The sequence below is a fragment of the Heloderma suspectum genome, chromosome 2 (assembly GCF_057233095.1).
Source record: "Heloderma suspectum isolate Gila_16-S chromosome 2, 16-S_ref, whole genome shotgun sequence".
Classification (NCBI taxonomy): Eukaryota; Metazoa; Chordata; class Lepidosauria; order Squamata; family Helodermatidae; genus Heloderma; species Heloderma suspectum.
The window spans coordinates 299,314,395-299,337,120 of NC_139459.1; the positions used below are offsets into that span (position 1 = coordinate 299,314,395).

At 45.7% G+C, this 22,726-nt stretch overlaps 1 protein-coding gene across 1 annotated transcript in view; it reads right to left on the bottom strand.

The window, feature by feature from the left end:
* The window catches only part of ERC2 (ELKS/RAB6-interacting/CAST family member 2), a 705,044-nt gene that overhangs the window by 156,379 nt on the left and 525,939 nt on the right, over nucleotides 1–22,726 (bottom strand). The window lies entirely within an intron of this gene.

Here is a 22,726-nt window from a genome sequence, read left to right on the forward strand (position 1 = left end):
CATGCATTCATGCATACACACACATCCCTCCCTTCTACTACTCACTGCAAGCACATGAAAAACTCACACTCATGCTCTTTCAGGGTCCTTCCAAAATCCCCCCTTCTGGATCACCTCTCTCTCCTTTTTCACACAGATGCAGCCCCCATCTATTTAGACACAGAAGCACACAACCCCCTCTGCCCAGGTTGCTCCCAGCTGATTCCTCCAACCCCTGCTTGTTTCCTGCTGGCTTCCTTGACCCTCCCCCAGCTGTTTTACCATAGCTCTTCCTAGCGCACTGCTCTCTTTAGTCCTCCCTTCAGCTTACCAGACAGAAGTGAGAGAGTTCCCTTTTCTTGCTTCCCTTCTATTTCCTGGTCATGGGCATGCTGCAGAGGAAAGCATCAGCCTGCAGCCACCTGCCACCTTCATTTCCTAACAACGTTGCTGAGTCCCATCTGTGGCCCAGAGGCATTCATGGGAATTGAAGATAGCACTGGCTGGAGGCTCTCATTTTGCTCTGAAGCAGTCCCAGCTGCTGGGAAGGAAATGTGTTAATCTTTTAAATTGTGGGAGTGGTAGGGCAACTCGGCAGGTACCACGAAAGGTGTCCAGGGGCACATTGGTGCCTATGGGCACTATTTTGCCTTCCCCTGGTCTCATGGATCTTGACTAGTCTGTAGGTTCAAGTGAAAGTATTTAGGCTGGTACTGAAGCATAGGTCACACCTTGTATTGCAACATGTAATCATCCAGGTTTCCAATGGAGGCACAGGAGCTAAGACTCTGCGTCCTGCCTGCTGAGTGCCCCAGACTGTGCCCCCCACCCTCGTGCCTCAGGTACTGAGGCAGCCAAGCGCCAAAGGAATTTGGCCCAGATCCTCTCTGACTGATGGACCTTGAATGGTTGTTTTGGGGAAGAATTCCTTCACCACCTTGATGCCTCAAGCTGATAAAGGCTTATGAGCCCAGTTGGATCAGACCAAAGGTCAATCTAATCCAGCATCCTGTTTCCCACAGTAGTCTATGGGAAGCCCTCAGGCAGGACATGAAGGCAACAGCACCCTCCTACTCGTTTCCCCAGCAATTACTATTGAGAGACATAGTGCCTCTGATCCTGGGGGTAATATATAGCCATGGCTAATAGCCATTGATAGCCTTATCTGCCATTAATATGTTTAATCCCCTTTTAAAGCCATCACCACATCTTGCAGTAGTGAATTCCATAGTTTAACTATGCCCTAGGTGAAAAAATAATTTCTTTTGTCTGAATCCTCCACCACTTAGCTTTGTTCTAGTATTATGAGAGTCACAGAAAAACCTCTAATCATTTTCTCCACACTGTACATAATTTTATATGCCTCTATGTGCCCCCATGAACTTGAGCACACTCCAGGAGACAGCGGAGGACAGGAAGGCCTGGCGTGCTATGGTCCATGGGGTCACGAAGAGTCGGACACGACTTAGCGACTGAACAACAACAACAACTATGTGCCCACCACCACCACCACAATCCTTTTTTCTAAACAAAAAACCCCCAAATATTCTAAGTTGTCTTTATAGGGGAACTGTTCCAGACCTCCCCGGATAATTCTGTTTGCCCTATTCTGCATATTCTCCAGCTCTACAATGCACTTTTTGAGATGCAGAGATCAGGACTTTGTCAAATGCTTTTTGAAAGTTCAAGTATACAATGTCTACCAGATCAGCCCCATCCACATGCTTATTGACATTCTCTAAGAACTTTAAAAGGTTAGTTTAATAGGACTTGCACTTGCAGAAGTCTTGTTGGACAGTGTTGGTTCTACTTTTCTCTATTCTTTCCACGCCCAACCAGCACTGAGCCCACTACTTGTGACTTCTACTTACAGCCTAACCAGGCAATTACCTTAATCAGGTGAAAGTTTGCAAAGAAACATTTTCTGCCAGTGCAGACTAGGTGACAAAAGGCCCCCACCCTCAAGGCTAATCAGACAGTGCCAATCCCAAAATCCCTGCCCAGCGAATCCCGCATTGCCCAAACACAACAGGAAGGGGCAGGGAGAATGCTGTACTGTTGTGAGAAGTTGTGTGTCAAAGGGGTGAAGGAGCCACTGTAAATATGCACATCACTGCTTCCCCCTCATTGAGTGGGCCATATGAGCTCATGGGCCAACTCTTTTCCACTCACCCTATTCCCACCACTGTGCTTTCTTCCAAAGAGGTAGAATGGGAGCACCCCTATGCAACGACTAGTAAGTGGTGTCCTAGTGATGCCATTATTAAAGGTGCCCCCAACCTCCCCTTCAAATGTTACTTCCTCTAGGGAAAGTTCACTCTTAACCCCCCCCACACACACACACACTATATTCTGATTAAAATCCAGAAACATGGTGATCCTCAAGAAAATGTTTCAAATCAGTGGGAATCAGCCTGCATTACTTCACAGAAGTCTGTTTTGCATACTTAAATATTTAATACTGAAATCCATCTGCTCAGTTTTTAAACTTTTCCCCTGAACTAATAACAATCTTTAAACTATTTTAGAAAACTTCCATTATAGAAATTATGCATTCAGTACTACTGAAACGTGTGGAAATTTGTAAAAGCTGTTAAATTTGAATTAATTGTTGTCCATGTTACTAAGATAGTAGTGTAAAATGACCTTCGGTTTCGGAGCACCCTATGAGGGGAGAACAGTGATCTAGCTCTATTGCTCCTAATGAATAACAAATGGGCCTTCACAATTTATTTAGTTCAGTACAAGCTGCCATTACAACTCATTCTGGTGTGTGTTTTTTAACTTTGTGGTAATGCATCATCTTGCCTGACTGTATGTCATCTTCTAGAAGGTCAACAAAGGTATGTAACCCCCTCCCCCAAATGTTTAAGTTATGAAAAACTTTGGCAAAGCATGGAACAGCCTGATCTGTTTTATTCTTGCCTACAACTTAAGACACATATTTCTCAGACATAAAATATCTAATGTCTTCATAAATAAGTGTTTTACATGACAAATAAAAATATAAAAACTATAGAAAATAAAATAAATACATCCTTGGGGTTTTACAAAAAATTGTGCCCCTAGATATAATAATTATAAAGCATTATAAAGACCACTACTATTTATCTTTATTTCACAGATATTTAGTAATATGTATAATGTTGCTGTGGACAATTAGCCTTTTATCCAATTTTACTTGATAGTTTAAACTCTCCCACCCTAAGGTTTTAATTATCCCGCTCAGCCAGCACTCTTAGGCCTCAGTTCATGCAGCTGGAAATCTGCCCCAGTGATGTTATAACCTTGTTAACGTAACAAAAGAGGAGTTTACTTAAAACTGTACTGACTATGGACTTAAGCCAAATTTACTTGAAAGAGGAAAGAGACTGTCAAAAATCCTACAGTAAACATAGAAAAGCAGTTCTTTCATAACCTTCACCTTAATTCATACAGACAAGTAATTTACATGTAAGTGGATTCATATGGTCTGTAAGGGGGCCTTCCCTCTAGAGTGAGACTGGGTTTTGTACCCTTCCCCCGCTCTTGCTTTTTCTTTTTAAAGAATAGCTACGTTTACCAGAAGACAGAGCATCTGCAGGGTCTGAATCACAATAAATTATAAGGTAAACATTTATAAAAGTAGTCAGCATCAATATGAACAGAACAAATTTCACAAAGCCATTTTCGAATCCAGGCAGTCCTCTGTCAAAATCATTGTTTACATTCAATAAAGACTTTTATGTTGAGAGTGTAAAGTTGCACCTCTAATGAAGTAATGGTTACATTACCCTCCAGTGTAAGTGGCTTTTCAAATACCAATATCCCCCATTCATTTAAATACCACATTACAGTTGGAATTTCCTAAATCTGTCCGTTAATTAAAATCATTTTAGGTTCTATACCAACAGAATCTTACATTAGTCAGACTAAACAAAACATTTCTGTATGAATATGGAAATCTTCATGAAGCTGGATCCTAAGCACACATACTTGGAAGTACATTCTATTCCGTTTCTAAGGGCCCAATTCTAGGCAGGTTTAGACAGAGAAAAGGCCTACAACTCCCAACTACAGGTGAAGTACAGCACAGTCCTGTCTAGAGGTTCCTCAGGGTGCCCCACTGTTGAAGGGCCTAGTGTAGCTTCCCCAGTGATGCCAGAGATGCCTTGAGTATCACTAGGGTCCCACAACGTCTTTAGACTCTGTAATGTGAAGCTCTTCATCTGAGGAATCATCCTGGTCTGGGCCTGGGTCAGGCCAGACACCACTCCCCATACCAGGACCCTGTCCCTTCTGGGCTGGTGGTCCTGGTTTGCCTTGGTACTGGCAATGAAACTGTCAGACAAGGGTTGGTGCATGCACATCTGATGCATCCTTCCAAAACCAATCTTCTGGCTCATATCCTTCCATTCAGTGAAGTACTGGAGGTGGCCTTGGTGTTGTCAGAAATACAGAATAGGAGCTACTTCATATTCTTTCCATCCACTGTGATGGGAGGAGGTGGCATCCTGAACAGGGTGTAGTGGCAAGTTTGGTACCAGATACCTGTTCTACTGTGGTAAGAAAACAACTGAGCAGCAAGGCAACCACCCCACACATTGGAGCAGGCTCAGATGGGCTGATTCCTGCTTGATAAGAGGGGCAGGACTACCTTCCCGCTAGCGAAAGAGAACTAGAAAGTTCTGAAGATTCACACAGAACCCAAGTTTGAGACTGCGCAAAGAAGAAGGAAATATCCAGGTAGGACACTTCAAACACTTGCATCATTTCTACATATGTATCTCTAAATATTCCAACAGAAATGTCTTACACAAAACCAGGTCACAAGGCAACAATTTTGTTTCACGTAAATGAACTGAGTCTCTTTAGCTTCTTTGGACATTCTGTCTTATAAATCCAAGCATGTAGTATATCCATAATATCCCACTAGAGAGATCTTCATTCCTCTTATAAAATTGTAATGTTGTAAGCCTCAAACATGAAGCACTTATTTCAAGAAGGAGAAAACGGAGCCATTCTATTTTGCAACATCTGCTAAAATCATAATCAGTTTGTTGGCTGAGGTTAGCAATGTAGGAGCCTGCAGTTGATCAGTGCTGCCCTAGGTGTCACTGAGACCTGTGGGAATTAGACTAAGAGGGTTTCAGTAGACAAGGGTGTAATTCAGTCAGCCTCAAAAAGAAGGGAGGGGGAGAAAGATATCCCTGAAAACAGAAGCTTAGCTTTTCTTTCCATTCGTCCACTCCCTCACTGACGCTGCTGTCTTTTGAACCATTTGTACTCCTGACTATCATATCAGAGATGGAGGCCCACACATTCCCTTGTTGGCTTTAGTTCAACATAAATATGATCCTATTTCATCATTTTGATCATTACTATTTCCTCAGTTAATAAAACTCTGAGGAAGCATGTTTCCAATGATCTTAAATAAAGGAAGATTTTGGCTGAGATCAGTCTTGGCAGAATACCTTTTATTTCCTCAGGGGTTACACACGCACACGCACACATGTGTGTATATATATTCTAGTGGTTATCATTTAACACATGCACACACCTAAAAACTATAATTATGTGATACACAAATCAGCTGTAAATCTTTGTTGCAAGTTTTTAAAATAATATTTTAATTACAGTGGTTACATTTTCAGAGACTTTCAGCCCTTTAACCATCTAGATGCTTCATGACTGAAATCTCTAAGCTGCTATTCCACATAGGAGGTGCCACAGGGGCAAAAGGGTGTGCCAACGCCCACCAGAAAAACTGTGTTGCTTATCACACACTGACCCCCCAAGCAAGCAGAACTACATGTTAGAGTTACCATGCTGTTTTGTCTTGGCTGCTGGCTGAAATTCGGGAAGAAATGCTAAATGTCTATGAGCAAGTGTTTCACCCTGTTTGCTGACAAACTGCTTTGTACTTTCTGCCTCAGCTCCTCTGAGCAATGCCAGGATTTGGGCAAAAGATACTAAGCAGTATAACTGGTAAATGGACCACTTTCTCACAAACTACTTGGCATTTGTGCCTGAGAAGGGAGGATCAGGGAGAGAAAGAAGTATGAATGAATTTGAGGCAACTAGTGCAATGTTTGAAATACCCTTCCCTCAGCAATCCTTGGATTGATTGGATTGCAATACACTGAGCTACTCTCTCAAAATTGGAAAATAGCTCAACTTATTCTGAGTCACTCAAATCAGATCAGGGGAGTGACAGTGTCACTCCCAGCCTCCATGTGCCTCCAAACCCCCTCTCACCTGTGGTCCTTCATAAATCTGCCCTGTTTCTGCACTGAGATGTGAATGTTCATAGATCTGCCCTGTTTCTGTATTAATTTAAATCATATTTAAATACATATTTCTGAATGCATTTCTAAGCATATTTTCTCCCAACATATGAATATATAAATGTTTTTTATCCTAAAATGTGCATTTTTATATGTATTTTGGTATGGGTTTTTTAGCCAAGAACTGCAAAATTTGGAGAAGTGCAAAAACTGAAAGATAACCATATTACAATTTGGTTCATCCTAAATAGGGATGGACAGACCCACCCCCATCCAGTTTTGGCTGCTGAAGCACTGTCCCCACTCAAGCCCCTTCAGACCCATGCTCGAGCCCCCATGAGCTCGCTGAGCCACCCGCACTCACCCTGGATCCAGTCCGCGAGCACCCACCATTTTCCCAAGCTAGTTTTTATGAAAAAAAGGATGTCTCTAAAAATGCACATATTTAAATATGTGCAAATTCGGGCTGGGAAAGGCTGATATACGCAATATTAGAGGCATAAATATTGTGTAGATCAGCCTTTCCCAGCCCAAATTTGCACATATTTAAATATGTACATTTTTAAAACCCTCTTTTTTTTGTAAGAACAAACTTGGGAAAATGGCAGGCACTTGCGGGCAGGTCTGGGTGAGTGCAGGGAACATCCAGGAGGTCCCAAACGGGGGAGGGGGAGGCCACAGGCTTGGCAGGTATAATCCAGGGGTGCGGGCAGGGGCAAGCTCGATGGGAGTCCTGGACCCAGTCGGGCACCTGCACCATCCCTAATTCTGAACTTTGAGATTTTTTTTTTAAATACACATGAAAATTGATAAGCATTTTTGTACACATTTCTCATTATACGTGCATTTTTGTATGCATTTTTGCCTAATATACACATTTTTGCAAGCAATTTTCCTAAGATACTGCATTTTTAACATTATTTCCCCCAGTGTGCACATTTTTTTGATTGGAGAACTCCATTGTAAAGATCATGCAAATTTTGAAGGATAACTGAGTTTTGAGTTGCATTGTGGTTTGAAAATGTTAAATTAGGTATGTTCACATTAAAATGCAAACTGAATGAATTTGGCCCCCATCTCTATCTAATCTTACTTGGATGAAAATCTTATTAAAATCAGTGTTACTTATATTTATGAGTAAAAAGAAAATTTGAACTTACCATACATTTCCAGGAATTCCAGGGTGGGGCAGTCTATACATTTGGGAAGCGCCTCCTCCTGATTGGCAGACAGGGCTGCAGCAAGAAATGACACCAAAGCTTCCCTTCAGCTCTCAGACCAAGCCCAGAGCCAAGAAGAAAACCCTTTAGCCCTGACAAGTGAAAAGTGTATATAAAAAAAACACAACAAAACCATTCAACAGTATAAGGGTTAAATCCTATGGTTGCTAGACAGCGGCTAGATGGCCATAGGATTTGGGGGAACCAACCTTGGAGCACCGTCTTTGAGGTCGGTTCCTGGAAAATCGCCTCCCTGCCCCCTCACCCGCTGCCTCGTAGGCAGCGCGGATCCTTCCCAGGCTCCGCGCTCAGAAGAGCAATGTGGAGTGGGGCAAAAGGGGGCATTCCCAGGGGCAGGGAGAGATGGGGAGTGCGGAAGTGCCGGTACGATGCTTCCTATGTGTCATCATCCAGCCTCCCTCCCCCCGCTCTGAAGTCCCACAGCTAGAAAGCCAAAATCGTCTATCTAGCCACGAATGAAGGATGGCCAGAGTGCGGAGTGATCCGCCTACCCAGCATTGAATAGGTGGTCGCCTCCAAGTTCGGAGGTGGCCACCTATCCCGATAGGATTGCTCCCTAAGTGTGCTAAGTGGTACATATTGAAGAAAGAGAAACATTAGGAGATCCCACTGGGCTCAGAATCTCTAAGTTGGGTGCTGACGATTCAGACATCCCAAAAGAATAAACCAGAGGCTACTGGCTCATGCTTCTACCTCTGATTGTCATGTGCAGCATCTCTCTCTCTCTCTCTCTCTTAATGGGTGGGAAGATTGCCCTACCACAGAACCCCTGAGAATGGAAAATTATGGCAAGTTAAAATTTTCCTTTCTTCAGTGGTTTGGGGGTGGGGCAATTTGGGATGTAAAAAAGCACTACAGCCCCAGGGTGGGATTATATTCTCTCATATACTAGATGCAACCTTTCAGAAGAGGTTGTTGGACTCGATGGCCTTGTAGGCCCCTTCCAACCCTACTATTCTATGATTCTATTCTATGACACATCAACCAAAGGCTGCATCAGAGAAGGCAAATGTATTAATGCAATAGTGCCTACTTTTATGAGCAGGTCTTTGGATTTCTGCCCTATACACTAATTCAACTGAAGGCAAGTTCCTATATTCTATGGAAGGTACAGTACTTTGCAAGGACTGAACTGCAGTGAGAAATGACTCTGGGAGAGATAAGTCAGGCTCAAGTCTCCTATCCAAGGAGCCACAGAAACCCCAGAACTCAAAGAAAATTGTCCAGCAGATATGAACAAGATTTAGAATTCCTGGAACCCTGAGGAAATTGAGGGCTCCTGTAACATCCACATAGCACCATTCTTTTTCCTTTGAGGATGGATTTAGGCAGAAGGAAGGCAAGACCTTCTCCTCAGACCTATAGAACAAGTTAATATTGGAATTAAATGCAGCATATGTGGAGGATAAAAACAACTTTTCCCCCCTGCTTAATCCCAGCTAAGGCTGACATACCACTTTGAGGTATCTGTGCTGAGCTTATATTTATTAATTCAGTACTGACTGAATGAGTTCAGTTCTTGGATACATGATTTACCTATAACATCGAACTCTGCTAAATGGATAATCTAATTGTGGATCCTGAGTGGGAAGTTTTGAACAGGTGGCTTTGCAAGTAGAGTATGTGTGTGCATCCACCAAGGGGAATATGTGAGTTCTGAATAGTGTGTGTGTGTCTATATGTATATATAAATATATGGATGGCTGAAGCACAACGCTACATATTTTAATACATGGGAATAGAGAATATACTCTGGCTCATTCAGTCTACTGAAGTAATTTCATTACTTCTATGCAGAATGCCTGGAAGGCTGGTAAAACGCACCATCACTTTCGTTATGACCTTGCAGACTTCCTGTTGAGAGACTGAAAGATTTCATGCCTCTATTGACCTTTCTGTTCTGCTGCCCCCCAAAATGGGAACTATTAGTCTCTTGCTATTATCCTGTATGGCCCAGAACATTAACCTGGTAACCCTCAAGGCAAGCTGGCTGATCTTTTCTTGGATATGCCAGGCCATCCTGGCTCCTGAACCAGGAAGCTTTGCAAAAATGACAGATATCAAGCCTAAGGAGGACACTCTGTGGGTCTAATGGATATCCCTATACTGAGCCTGGTTGGGAACAGACAACCACATAGTGATACCCAAAAATCCTCAGTTATCTAACTCTGTAGGCATGTTTGTCCTGAAATTTCAAGCCAAAGGGCAGAAGACCCTCTGAAAACAACCACATGAAATCCAGACCAATCACTCTTGTCAGAAGATCATCATGCATGCCTAGTGGTTGAACTGGCATTATAAACTCCCCATGTGCCCAAAGAACTGGGTGATGTCCTAATGCTGGATGTTGCCATCTACAATATAATTTTGTTGTAAGTCCAGCATTTAACATGCCTGCATCAGAAGAAGAGAGCTCTCAACTAAAAGTGCATCAGTAGTCTCTGAGGTAGACAAGATAGACCTAAATATCTCCCTCACCTTCCCTGAACAAGACCTTAACAAGATATTGTCTGGGTAGGAAAAAAAAATCACCTCTTGCAGGACAAGGATCCCTATAAACTCTACAAGTTTATATAAAGTCACTTGGGGATGAAAAGAGGTAATTGGAACCTTCTGTTTCAGAATCATAGAATCATAGAATAGTAGGATTCGAAGGGGCCTATAAGACCATCGAGTCCAACCACCTGCTCAATGCAGGAATCCAAGTCAGAGCATCCCTGACAGATGGCTGTCCAGCCTCGTCTTGAATGCCTCCAGTGTGGGAGAGCCCACCACCTCCCTAGGTCATTGGTTCCATTGTTGTCTTGCTCTAACAGTCAGGAAGTTTTTCCTGATGTTCAGCCAGAATCTGGCTTCCTGTCACTTGAGCCCATTATTCTGTGTCCTGCACTCTGGGATGATCGAGAAGAGATCCTGGCCTTCCTCACAACCTTCCAAGCACTTGAAGAGCGCTATCATATCTCCCCTCAGTCTTCTCTTCTCAAGGCTAAACATGCTCAGTTCTTTCAGTCTCTCCTCATAGGGCTTTGTCTCCAGTCCCCTGATCATCTTTTTGCCCTCCTCTGTACCCTCTCCAGTTTGTCTGCATCCTTCTTAAAGTGTGGTGCCCAGAACAGGACACAGTACTCCAGATGAGGCCTAACCAGTGCTGAGTACAGGGGAACTAGTACTTCATGTGATTTGGAAGCTCTACTTGTATTAATGCAGCCCAAAACAGCATTTGCTTTTTTGTAGCCACATCACATTGTTGGCAGCTTGTGATCGACAACAATTCCAAGATCCTTCTCGCTTGTAGTGTTGTTGAGCCACGTATCCCCCATCTTGTAACTGTGCATTTGGTTTCTTTTTCCTAGTTGCAGAACTTGGCATTTATCCCTATTAGATTTCATTCTGTTGTTTTCTGCTCAGTGCTCCAGCCTATCAAGATCACTTTGAATTTTATTTCTGTCTTCCAGGGTATTAGCTATCCCGCCCAATTTTGTGTCATCTGCAAATTTGATCAGCATTCCCTGCACCTCCTCATCCAAGTCATTAATAACAATGTTGAAGAGCACTGGGCCCAGGACTGAGCTCTGCAGTTTGAGAAGATCCCACTGATAAGCACTTTTTGAGTCCGATTCTGTAGCCAACTGTGGATCCACCTGATCGTTGTTTCATCTAGTCCACTTTTAGCTAGTTTGCTAATCAAGATATCATGGGGCACTTTGCTGAAAACTTTGCTGAAGTTGAGGTACATTATGTCCACAGCATTCCCACAGTCCACAAAGGAGGCTACCTGATCAGAAAATGAGATCAGATTCATCTGGCAGGATTTGTTCTTGACAAATCCATGTTGGCTTCGAGTAATCACTGCATTGTTTTCAAGGTGCTTACGGATGGATTGCTTTATCATCTGCTCCAGAATTTTCCCAGGGATTGATGTCAGACTGCCTGGTCTGTATTCCCAGGTTCCTCCTTTTTGCCCTTTTTGAAGATAGGGACAACATTAGCCCTCCTCCAGTCATCTGGCACTTCACCCGTCCTCCATGATTGCTCAAAGATAATAGACAGTGGTTCTGAGAGTTCTTCTGCCAGTTCCTTTACTAAGATGCAGTTCATCTGGCCCAGGAGATTTGAACTCATTCAAAGTAATTAGGTGTTTCTTGACCATATGCCTATCAATCTCAAGCTGCAATCCTGCCCCTTCAGCCTGTACTTTGCCTTTGCCAGGGGGGTAATAGACCCTCTTTTGGGAGAAGACTGAGCCAAAGTAGGAATTGAGCACTTCTGCCTTTTCCTTGTCATCTGTTATCATTTCACCATCCTTATTTAAAAGTTGAACCACCATTTATTTCCTCTGTCTTTTACTATGCACGTATCTGAAGAAAGTCTTTTTGTTGCTTTGAGTCTCCCTCGCTAACCTCAGCTTGTTCTCAGCTTTAGCCTTCCTGACGCCATCCCTGCAATTCTGTACTACCTGCCTGTACTCTTCCTTTGCAGCTTGGCCTTCCTTCCACTTCCTGTATGTGTTCTTTTTTTGTTTTCAGGTTATCTCTAAGCTTTTTGTGAAGCCACATTGGCTTCTTCTGTTGTCTCCTGCCTTTTTTCTTGTTGGAATTGTGCCTTTAGAATTTCCTTTTTTAAAAAACTCCCACCCATTTTGGACTCCTTTTCTCATAAGTCACTTGCCATGGGATCTTACTTATCATTGTTCTGAGTTTATTAAAATTAGCTTTCCTAAAATCCAGGGTACATGTTTGGCTACACTCGGCTTTTGCTTCCTTTAGAACCAAGAACTCAAGTATAACGCTGTCGCTTGCTCCCAGAGTTCCCGTAACAGCTACTTTACAGCAGTAGCTTTAACAAAGCTACTGCCTTGCTGGAGCTCTACCTCCACCTGGGGGACTTCTACTCTGCCTCCTTGCAGACCCAGGCCCAGCCAAGCACCACCCCACTCCCAGCTGCAACACCTGCGGGAGCTGGGGCATAAAACCTAGGCCCCAGTGGGGGCGGGACCCAAATGGAGCATGAGGGCGAGGGCCTGTCCCCCTGCTTGAAGGAGGGAAGGGAACTGTTTGCCTCAGTGTGGCCTGCTGGACTGCTTGCATTAGATATGTGTTTTTTTAATGAAGGGGGGGTGTTGGGAGCCAGGGAAGAGCCATTACAGTTCTACAGGGCAGAGGGAGATACAGAGTGGTAGGGATGTTGGAGAATTCTGCCACAGACTCCAGTGAGGCCAGATTCTTTAGAATCCCACCCCCCCAGAGTCCGTGGTGGAATGGACTACCCCCCCGCCCCCCGAAATCCCTCCCAGAACGGACCTACCTGGTGGCGGTGGTGGCAGCAGCAGCTCCAGGTCGTCTTCCAGCCGCTGCCGGGCTGCTGGCTGCGGCTGCAAATGGCTGCCATCGTAGCGGCCGCCATTTGCATCCCTGCATTAGGCCATGATAGGCTACGTAAATACTTACGTAGCCTATCACGGCCTAATGCAAGGATGCAAATGGCAGCCACTATGATGGTCGCAGCAGCCTGGCAGCGGCCGGAAGTCTGGCTGCGGCTTGGGAGGATTCCGGGGGGAGGGACGGATCACCTCCCCCCCCCAGCGGACCCAGGCAGCGGACTGGTAAATGGGATTCGTACATCCCTACAGAGCAGGGAGACAGTAACACTCTAAAGGCAGAGTGTGTAACAATAGGGTGCTGACTGTCCCTAAACTGTCCCCCAATTCAAATAACTTGGATGGTGCTGGCAACAGACCCCCTGGGTTGAAACTGCTGCTGCTGAATGCCAGGTCAGTGAATGGTAAAACAACTGCTACCCAGAACTTGATCCTGGATGAGCACACTGACCTGGCTTGTATTACAGAGACCTGGCTGGATGAAGCTTGGGGGGTGTGGGGGGGTAATCTCTCTCAGCTCTGCCCTCCAGGGTTCTCTGTTCAGCAGCAGGCAAGACCTGGGGAGCGGGGAGGTGGAGTGGAGTGGCAGTGGTCTATCAGGATTTGATCCCCCTCACCAGGTGCCCTATCCCGAAGTCTTCTGGGTTCAAGTGTGTGTATTTGAAGGTGGGTGCCCAGGAAAGAATAGGGATTCTGTTGATGTACCATCCGCCCTGCTGCTCAACAGTCTCCCTTCCTGAGCTAGCCGGGGTAGTCTCGGGGTTGGTGTTGGAGACCCCTCAGCTTGTTGTGCTGCAGGATTTCAACATCTTTTACACACTAGCCTGCAAGAGGATAATTTAAACCCCTCGACAGCCTGCTGTGAACAGTTTGCTCAGCACTTTGCAAAATTGCTCAGATCCACTCTGACTTGGACGCTATAGTTGATACAGACCCAGTGGATGTAACTTTGGTCCCTGCTTGTCCAGTGTTGTTGGATACTTTTCAATTTGTACCAGGGATGGCAGAGAATTCTGCCACGGATCTCGGTGAGGCCGAATGCCAGTGCATTTGACCCCCCGAAATCTGTGGCAGAATGGCCTGCCAGCCCCCCGCCCCCCTGCGGATCCTCCCCGGGACGAGACTTACCTGAGGCGGATGTTCTGGGTGGCGGCGGCTCTGCCGGCAGCTGTGGCGGCAGCAGCTGGTCTTCCGACCGGCTGCTGTCAATGCCATTTGCAGTCTTGTCGGGGGGGGGGGGGGTTTACAAGACGTGATAGGCTACGTAAAGACTTACGTAGCCTATCACATCTGGCTTAAAAACAAAACAAAACGCCGTTTGCATCCCTGTAGCCAGCCGTGATAGGCTACGTAAAGACCTATGTAGCCTATCACATAAAAAAAGGAATATTATGCTGCCTCCATCGCGTCTGCAGAGTGCTGCCCCAGGAGGCTGTTCCAAGTGGTCCGGAGCCTGGTCGGTCCTGTGGCTCCAGAACCACTGGAGCATTCTAAGGCCTCCTGTGAGGCTTTGGCAAGGCACTTTGCAGATAAAATTGATCAGATTAGGTGTGTTACTCTGCACACTGTGGATACAGTTAGTGAGCAAGAGGCGGCCTGTGGCAAACCAGTTTTGTGGGATCGGTTCCAGCTTCTTCCTCCTGATGAAGTGGACAAGGTGCTTTCATCTGTAAGGCCGACCACCTGCTTACTTGATCCTTGCCCATCTTGGCTCATTATGAGCTGCAGAGAGAGATTGGGTGAGGAAATCAAGGCGGTGGTGAACGCCTCCCTTGAGGAGGGAGTGATGCCATCAGCCCTCAAGGAGGCAGTGAAAAGACCGCTCTTAAAGAAGCCCTCCTTGGATCCTCAAGTTCTGAACAACTTTCGCCCAGTCTCAAATCTGCCATTTTTGGGCGAGGTGATTGAGCGGGTGGTGGCGGTGCAGTTGAAGGCACACTTGGAAGAAACTGATTATCTAGACCCATTTCAGTTGGGCTTCAGGCCTGGGCATGGGACAGAAACGGCCTTGGTCGCCTTGGTGGATGATATGAGGAGGGCTCTGGATAGGGGTGAATGCTCCTTCCTTGTTCTCCTCGACCTCTCAGCAGCTTTTGATACCGTTGACCACGGTATCCTCCTGGACCGCCTGGAGGGGTTGGGCATTGGAAACACTGTATTGCGGTGGTTCCGGTCCTTCCTCTCCGGCAGGTACCAGAGGGTAGCACTGGGAGAGGAGGTTTCGGACCCGTGGCCACTTACTTGTGGGGTGCCACAGGGTTCCATCCTCTCCCTGATGCTATTTAACATCTATGTGAAGCCACTAGGGGCTATCATCAGGAGGTTTGGGGTGCAGTGTCATCAATATGTGGATGACACGCAGCTCTACCTCTCATTCAAATCTTCACCAAGGTTGGCTATAGAATCCCTGTCCAAATGTCTGGAGACAGTGAGTGGCTGGATGGGGAGGAATAAGCTGAAGCTGAACCTTGACAAGACCGAGGTACTTTTGGTGGGAGACAAGAGGAGGCTGGGGGATGTTGACCTGGTGTTGAATGGGGTACGGCTACCCTTGAAAGACCAGGTCCGCAGCCTGGGGGTCATTTTGGACTCCCAGCTGTCCATGGAGGCTCAGGTGTCAGCTGTGAGCCGGACAGCGCTGTATCAATTCCATCTGATACAGCGGCGGCGCCCCTTCCTTCCCGACCATCTGCTCCCATCGGTAGTACATGCCCTGGTCTCCTCTCGTTTAGACTACTGTAATGCGCTCTACGTGGGGTTACCCTTGAAGACGGTTCGGAAGCTGCAGCTGGTACAGAACGCGGCAGCTCGCCTGATTAAAGGCAGCCGCCGGCGAGATCACATCACTCCAGTGCTGAAGGAGTTGCACTGGTTACCAGTTGTTTTCCGGGCCAAATTCAAGGGGTTGGTTTTGACCTTTAAAACCCTATATGGTTCCGGCCCAGCCTATCTTAAGGAGCGCCTCCAGCAGCACCAGACAGGCCGCTTAACAATATCAGCCTCGGATGGCCTTCTCTCTGTCCCATCAGCCAGGACAGCTAGACTGGTAGGGACGAGGGAGAGGGCCTTTTCTGTGGTGGCCCCCACTCTGTGGAACTCCCTCCCTAGGGAACTCTGTCATGCCCCCTCTTTAATGAGCTTCCGTCGTGCATTAAAAACGTGGTTGTTCAGGCAGGCATTTGGGGTGGGTTAGGGTATTTTAAAAAAAATGTTTATGGTAAAATTTTATTGTTTTAAATTGTTTTATGGTGGGTTGTACATCGCCCAGAGTGGCTGGGTGACCAGTCAGATGGGCGATTAATAAATTTAATAAATAAAATAAATAAATAAATCACGTCTCGCTTTTAAAAAAAAACAACACGCGTATGCAAATGGTGGCAGCTACGGCCACCGCCATTTGCGTTCCTTATTTTTGGCCATCTTAGTCTACGTAAATATTTATGTAGACTAAGATGGCCAAAAATAAGGAACGCAAATGGCGGCGGCTGTAGCCGCTGCCATTTGCATACGCGCGTTGTTGTTTTTTTTAAGCCAGACGTGATAGGCTACGTAAGTCTTTACATAGCGGGCGCTATTTGTGTTCCCCCTTATTTTCGCCATCTTAGTCTACGTAAATATTTATGTAGACTAAGACGGCCAAAAATAAGGAACGCAAATGGCGGCAGCCGTAGCCGCCGCCATTTGCATATGTGCGTTGTTGTTTTTTTAAAGCCAGACGTGATAGGCTATGTAAGTCTTTACGTAGCGGACGCTATTTGCGTTAGTCCACGTAAATATTTACGTAGACTAAGACGGCCAAAAATAAGGAACGCAAATGGCGGCGGCCGTAGCCGCCACCATTTGCATACGCACGTTGTTGTTTTTAAGCCAGATGTGATAGGCTACGTAAGACTTTACATAGCCTATCACGGCTGACTACAGGGACGCAAACGTTTGGCATTTGCGTCCCCGCTAGCCAGCGGCCGGATGTCCAGCTGCTGGCGGAGCTGGGCGGCCAGTATTCCGGGGGGAGAGACGGAGCACCTCCCCCCCCAGCGGAACCCGGCAGAGCCAAGTAAGGGGAGTTTTGTACATCCCTAATTTGTACAGCCCAAGGATGTGGACTAGGGATGGCAGAGAATTCCACCACAGATTTCAGTGAGGCCGAATGCCAGTGCATTCGGCCCCCCAAAATCCATGGTGGAATGGCCTGCCCCCCCGCCCCCCCGCGGATTGCCCCTGGGACGAAGCTTACCTGGGACGGATGTTCCGGACGGCAGGGGCTCCGGCGGCGGCTGGTCTTTCGACTGGCTGCCGCAGCCACCATTTGCATCCTGGTCTTTGCCGTGATAGGCTACGTAAGTATTTATATAGCCTATTATGGCAAAAAAGGGAACGCAAATGGCGTCCGCCGTAGCCGCCACCATTTGCGTTCCTTTTTCACCATGATAGGCTACGTACATATTTACGTAGCCTATCACAGCCAAAAAAAGGGACGCAAATGGCAGCAGCTACAGCGGCTGCCATTTGCGTCCCTGCGCAGCCCAGCAGCGGCCAGATGTCACTGCGGGCAGCCCCGGCCGGCAGCTCCACAGAGTCGCCGCAGAGTGGAGCCGGCTGGCAAAATCCCCACCTGGATTTTGGGGGGAGAGACAAAGCGCCTCCCCCCCACCACAAAAAATTCCGCGAAAAGGTAAGTGAGTTTTGTACATCCCTAATGTGGACAGGATCCTGGGAGAGGTGAGAGCCACCACATGTGTTCTAGATTCTTGCCATTCCTGGCTCATAAAAGTAGCCAGAGGTGGACTGGCCGAGTGGGTAAGGGGAGTGGTTAATGCTTCCCTTAGGCAAGGCAGAGTTCCAGCCTGCTTGAAGGAGGTGGTGAGACCTTTGTTAAAAAGCCCTCCCTGAATCCCACCATATTGGATAATTATTGGCCAGTCTCCAATATTCCATTTCTGGACAAGATACTGGAGCACGTGGAGGCCTCCCAACTCCAGGGATTCCTGGATGAGACAGATTATCTAGATCCATTTCAATCTGGCTTCAGACCCAGTTATGGGACAGAAACAGCTTTGGTACTTCATGTGGTGCTGGGGGACTCCTGTTCGACTTCCTGGCTATTGGCTTGTGGAGTCCCTCAGGGTTCTGTTTTGTCCTCCATGCTATTTAACATATACATGAAACCACTGGGAGAGGTTGTCCGGAGTTTTGGGGTTCAGTGTCACCAGTATGCTGATGACACCCAACTCTACTTTTCCTTTCCATCTAATTCCAAGGAAGCTGTTGGGGTGCTGAACCGGTGTCTGTTGGCAGTAATGGACTGGATGAGGGCAAACAAATTGAAGCTTAATCCAGGCAAGACAGAGGTGCTCCTGGACAGTCGAAAGGTAGATCAGGGAATAGGGATACAGCTTGTGCTAGATGGGGTTACACTCCCCCTGAAGACACAGGTTCGCAACTTGGGTGTACTTCTCGATTCAGCCATGAGCCTGGATGCCCAAGTTTCAGCAGTGGCCAGGAGTGCATTTGCACATCCCGTTTCGATTACTGTAATGCACATGGGGCTGCCTCAGAAGAGTATTCGGAAACTTCAGCTGGTTCAAAGAGCTGTTGCCAGACTGCTGACTGGGGCTGGTTACAGGGAGGATACAACTCCCCTGTTAAAACAGCTTCACCTTGTTAAAACCGGTCTGTTTCTGGGCACAATTCAGAGTGCTGGTCATGTCCTATAAAGCCCTGTACGGCTCGGGTCCAGGTTATCTGAAAGACCATATTCTCCCCTATCAGCCTACTCATGCCCTGAGTTCTTCAGGGGAAGCCCTTCTCGCCATTCCACCATCATCACAGCATGGATAGCCCATGGTCCCAGAATCCAAATCTCTTGTGCTGGCACCACCTTTGTAACCAGTCATTCACCTGGAGTATTTTTCTTTCCCTTTCTATCCCTCTTCTAACTACTGGAAGGATGGATGAGAAAAATATCTGGGCCCCAAAGTTCTTGAGTTTCCTTCCCAAAGCTTCAAAGTCTGACGTGATTTCTTCGTAGCTCCGCTTGGCGGTATCATTTGTTCCCACATGGATGAGAAGAAAGAGATACCTGTCAGTGGGCTTTATGAGTGCAGGCAACCTTTCAGTCACGTCTCTAATCCGTCCTCCCGGGAGACAACATACCTGGCTAGTCTTTGGGTCTTTGCGACATACTTGGGTCTCGATCCCACGCAGCAAGGAGTCTCCCACTACTACCACTCTTCTCTTCTTCTTGTTGTAGGCCTGGGTTTCATCGCCTCTGCTTGACTGGCCTTCAGCCTCTTGCTCGCTCTCATGCGGGGTCCCCTGTAATTCTTCCTCTGCAGGCTGTCCTCCAGTCTCATCCTCAAGTACCTGGAAACAGTTCCATAGTTCCAATGCTTCCACTGGTGTAGAGTGGCTTCTAGTTCTTCTGCTCCTAACTGTCACCCTTTTCCAAGGAGTATCCTCTACTTCATTTTTCCTCACCTCAGCATTCTTGGCATCTATGGGCTGTAGCTGCTGATGGATGCCATTTCATGGCCGCTGAACCAGAAGTGAAGTGCTGTCCCCCAAACTGTGATTGAGGAGGGCTATCACCATCACTTGCCTCCTCTGCAACGTTCAAATTTTGTTGCAGGTCCCACTTGTTTTCTATACTTTCTACCAGATAATTACGAGGAAAATCGCTCATTGTTTACATGAATTGGACACTGAGAATTTGTCTCGTCTCCTTCTTGTAGCCAAGACATCCATCCTTCTTGTAGTCCATCAATTTCAGACTCTGGTTAGCTTAAATCAGCCTTCCCCAAACTGGTGTCTTCCAGATGTTTTTGACTACAACTCCCAGCATTGCTGACTATTGGCCATGCTGGCTGGACCTAATGGGAGTTGAAATCCAGAACATCTAGAGGGCTCCAATTTGAGGAAGGCTGATCTAAATGGAATTCCATGACTTCTAACTACTTAAGCCAAGTATTTCCTTGTGGAACCCCCTCAAATGCTAATATGGGAACATTATAGCCCAATCCTATGATGTTTCCAGACATAGGACTCCGCGCATTACTAATCAAAAGGCATTGTGCAATTATTCCCTTTTTTCCTCCTTAAAAGATGTGTTTGTAGTAAGAAAAAGATAGAAGGAAACATAGGAAGTTTACAAATGGAAGATGATGATCCCCTGTAAAATTCCAGTTTAGGGCAGGGCAACTGCATGATAACAGCCCCATCTGGAAACACTGAAAGCATAATTACTTGGAATGAGTTCTTCATCATTCAAAAAATGAGATACCAGTTTTAGCTCAGTGAAATTCCATATTAAAACTGTAATTTAGTCACTTTGATGATCACAAAACGTACTTTCTTAGCAAATACCATTAGTAAACACAGCGGTACCCTACCAGCAAAAGTACATTTAATATATGTCTCTTTACACTGTGCATTGATCTGAATTCAGATAAAAGATTCTTTATTATAAGGACTTCATCAAGCATTCAATTACTTTCAATAGGTTTGTCCTAACTCTCTGGAACAGGGCTGGTGGTTGCCCATATTTCCTAAAATCTCTTATTTTTATGGACTAATCTTCATTTCAGATAAAAATGGAAAAGAACACTATAATAACAACGTATTTCACCTGCACTATATATTAGAATCTGAATCTCCAGAGTTCTGCAATGTATATCATAACAGCAAAATAATATCCATGTGCAGATGCCAACATATAGTATGGGGGTGGAGTGGCTTAGATCTACAAAGCGTGAACTTTGCACAGCTAGCCCAGCCGTATGCGTGTACATTCTTTAACCTGGCATACTTTATACCTTTATTCTAGTGATGTGTGTTTAAAGATAATTCTGTAGTATAAAGCTAACAATAGGTTGAACTATTTCAGTATGATGAACAGATACTGAAAAATTAGCGGAATGTTGGTATTAGCCATCTATCTTTAAAATGACTAAAGCAGTTTCCTAAGTAAACAGTTCACTCAAATGACTCTTGAAGAGGTACAGTTTATTGCCTTCTGTCTCTTTACTTAAAAAAACCCAAACCCCTCTTCATTTTAGTCAAGAACAAAGCCTTCATTTGGATTCTTCTAATCTTTACGATGCTAGCAAGTTGGTGTCAAAAAAGTTAGTCAAGACATGCTGTGTTACGGCGCTATGGGGCAGAAATAGGAGTCACAGAAGAATTTCCACCCAAGTTCCAAGAAGGCCACATTACCATTCTAACTACTTCCTGTGGAAGTTGCAGTTGTATCAACATCCTGCTGTTTTGTTTGTATTTAATTTGGGATATGACTCTCTGTGCTCTCAGCATGGATCCTACAATTAAATGAAAGCACACCACAGGTTGTAAAAAACCAGCCAATTGCTTCTCTTTTCAAAGGATACGTTATGTGGAAACAATAAATATGCTGCCTATTTACTGGGGATTATATAAAATACATTAAAGTGTACCTACAATGAGAGGGAAAATTAATTCCTGCAACATGAACACTGTTGCTGAACTAGTTTACAAAAACTTTCATCATCATATATTTACTTTTCCCAGCAATAATATATTGTTCCCTGTTGTAATGCAAAGTATTTTGGGGTGGCTTGGTCTTGAATGAACAATGAAGGCCCACTCACTTTACGAAAGACCTACTCCTAGTACAAATGAAAATGGCTTGGGTGGGGGGAGCCCAACCTCCATCAAGGACCCTTGAGGCAACAGGGACTTTGGCAGTGGATGGGCTTCTTTCCCCTCCAGCCATTCTTTGGCAGAGGATATCTGGCTTCTGAATTTTTGGACTCTCATTGGGGGGAGGGGTGGCTATGAGACCTACAATGACGAGGACCGCCGCTTCAAAATTTACCACGACACCCCTGACCACCATGATTACCATGGGGCTGTCCTAACATGTCATTGGCCCCGTGCAAGTAGCTAGTCACACTCTAGATTTGGTGTTAACTATTGGACAGGAGGATGGTGGTAAGAAGGTGAGGGATTTTTCACTTATTCCCTTCTCATGGCCAGACCACTTCCTGTTGAGATTTATGCTCACAGTAACTATTCCTCTCTGCAGGGGAGACCTATTAAGAAAGTCCATCTGGAAGCTAATGGATTTCAATGGGTTCCAGAGGGCTCTGGGATATTTTCTTTTAAAGCTGTAGTGGAAGACAGATATGATCCAGGAGGCTGACATGATCTCTCCTGAGTATCATCTCCCACTCTGCACAGCCTGTTCAGCTCCTTTGTATAGATCTGAGCTGAGGGTGATAAACCAAGCCAGGAGACATCTGAAATACAGGTGGAAGAATCCCCATCGCGAATCTAATAGGGCAGAGCTGTTCTGAGCAGTTCATGGTTTTGTGCAGTGGCTCAGTGGGAGATCTAATTGAACATTCAGTAGCACATTGCGACATAGTTGCAAGACATTTTGAGGACAAGATTGCTTATATCTACCATGACATGAAATACCATGTATTTCAATTTTTAGGGCCCCAGGATGTGGGAAAGGTGCCTGATAAAGTTCAATCAACCACCTGGTTCTTCAACCCTTACCCCTATGACTGGTTACATCTAGCAGGGAAGGATCTGGGAGGTTATATATGACTCCTTACAAGATGAAGTGGAACCAGTTTCCTTAAAGGAGGGAGCAACCACATCTGCAAAAAACGTAATTGGACCAAGAAGATCTGAATACGTACAGGCTGGTGGCTAACCCCTCTGTTTGGTCATGGTGCTTGAGTGAGTGGTGGCCAATGAGATCTAGTCACTTGGGGATGAAGTGGATTTTCTAGATTTAGTCTGATTTCAGCCTGGTTTTGACACTGAAACAACTTTCAGTGAGATGGCCCACTCTAAGATGACCTTTGCCAGGAGAGAAC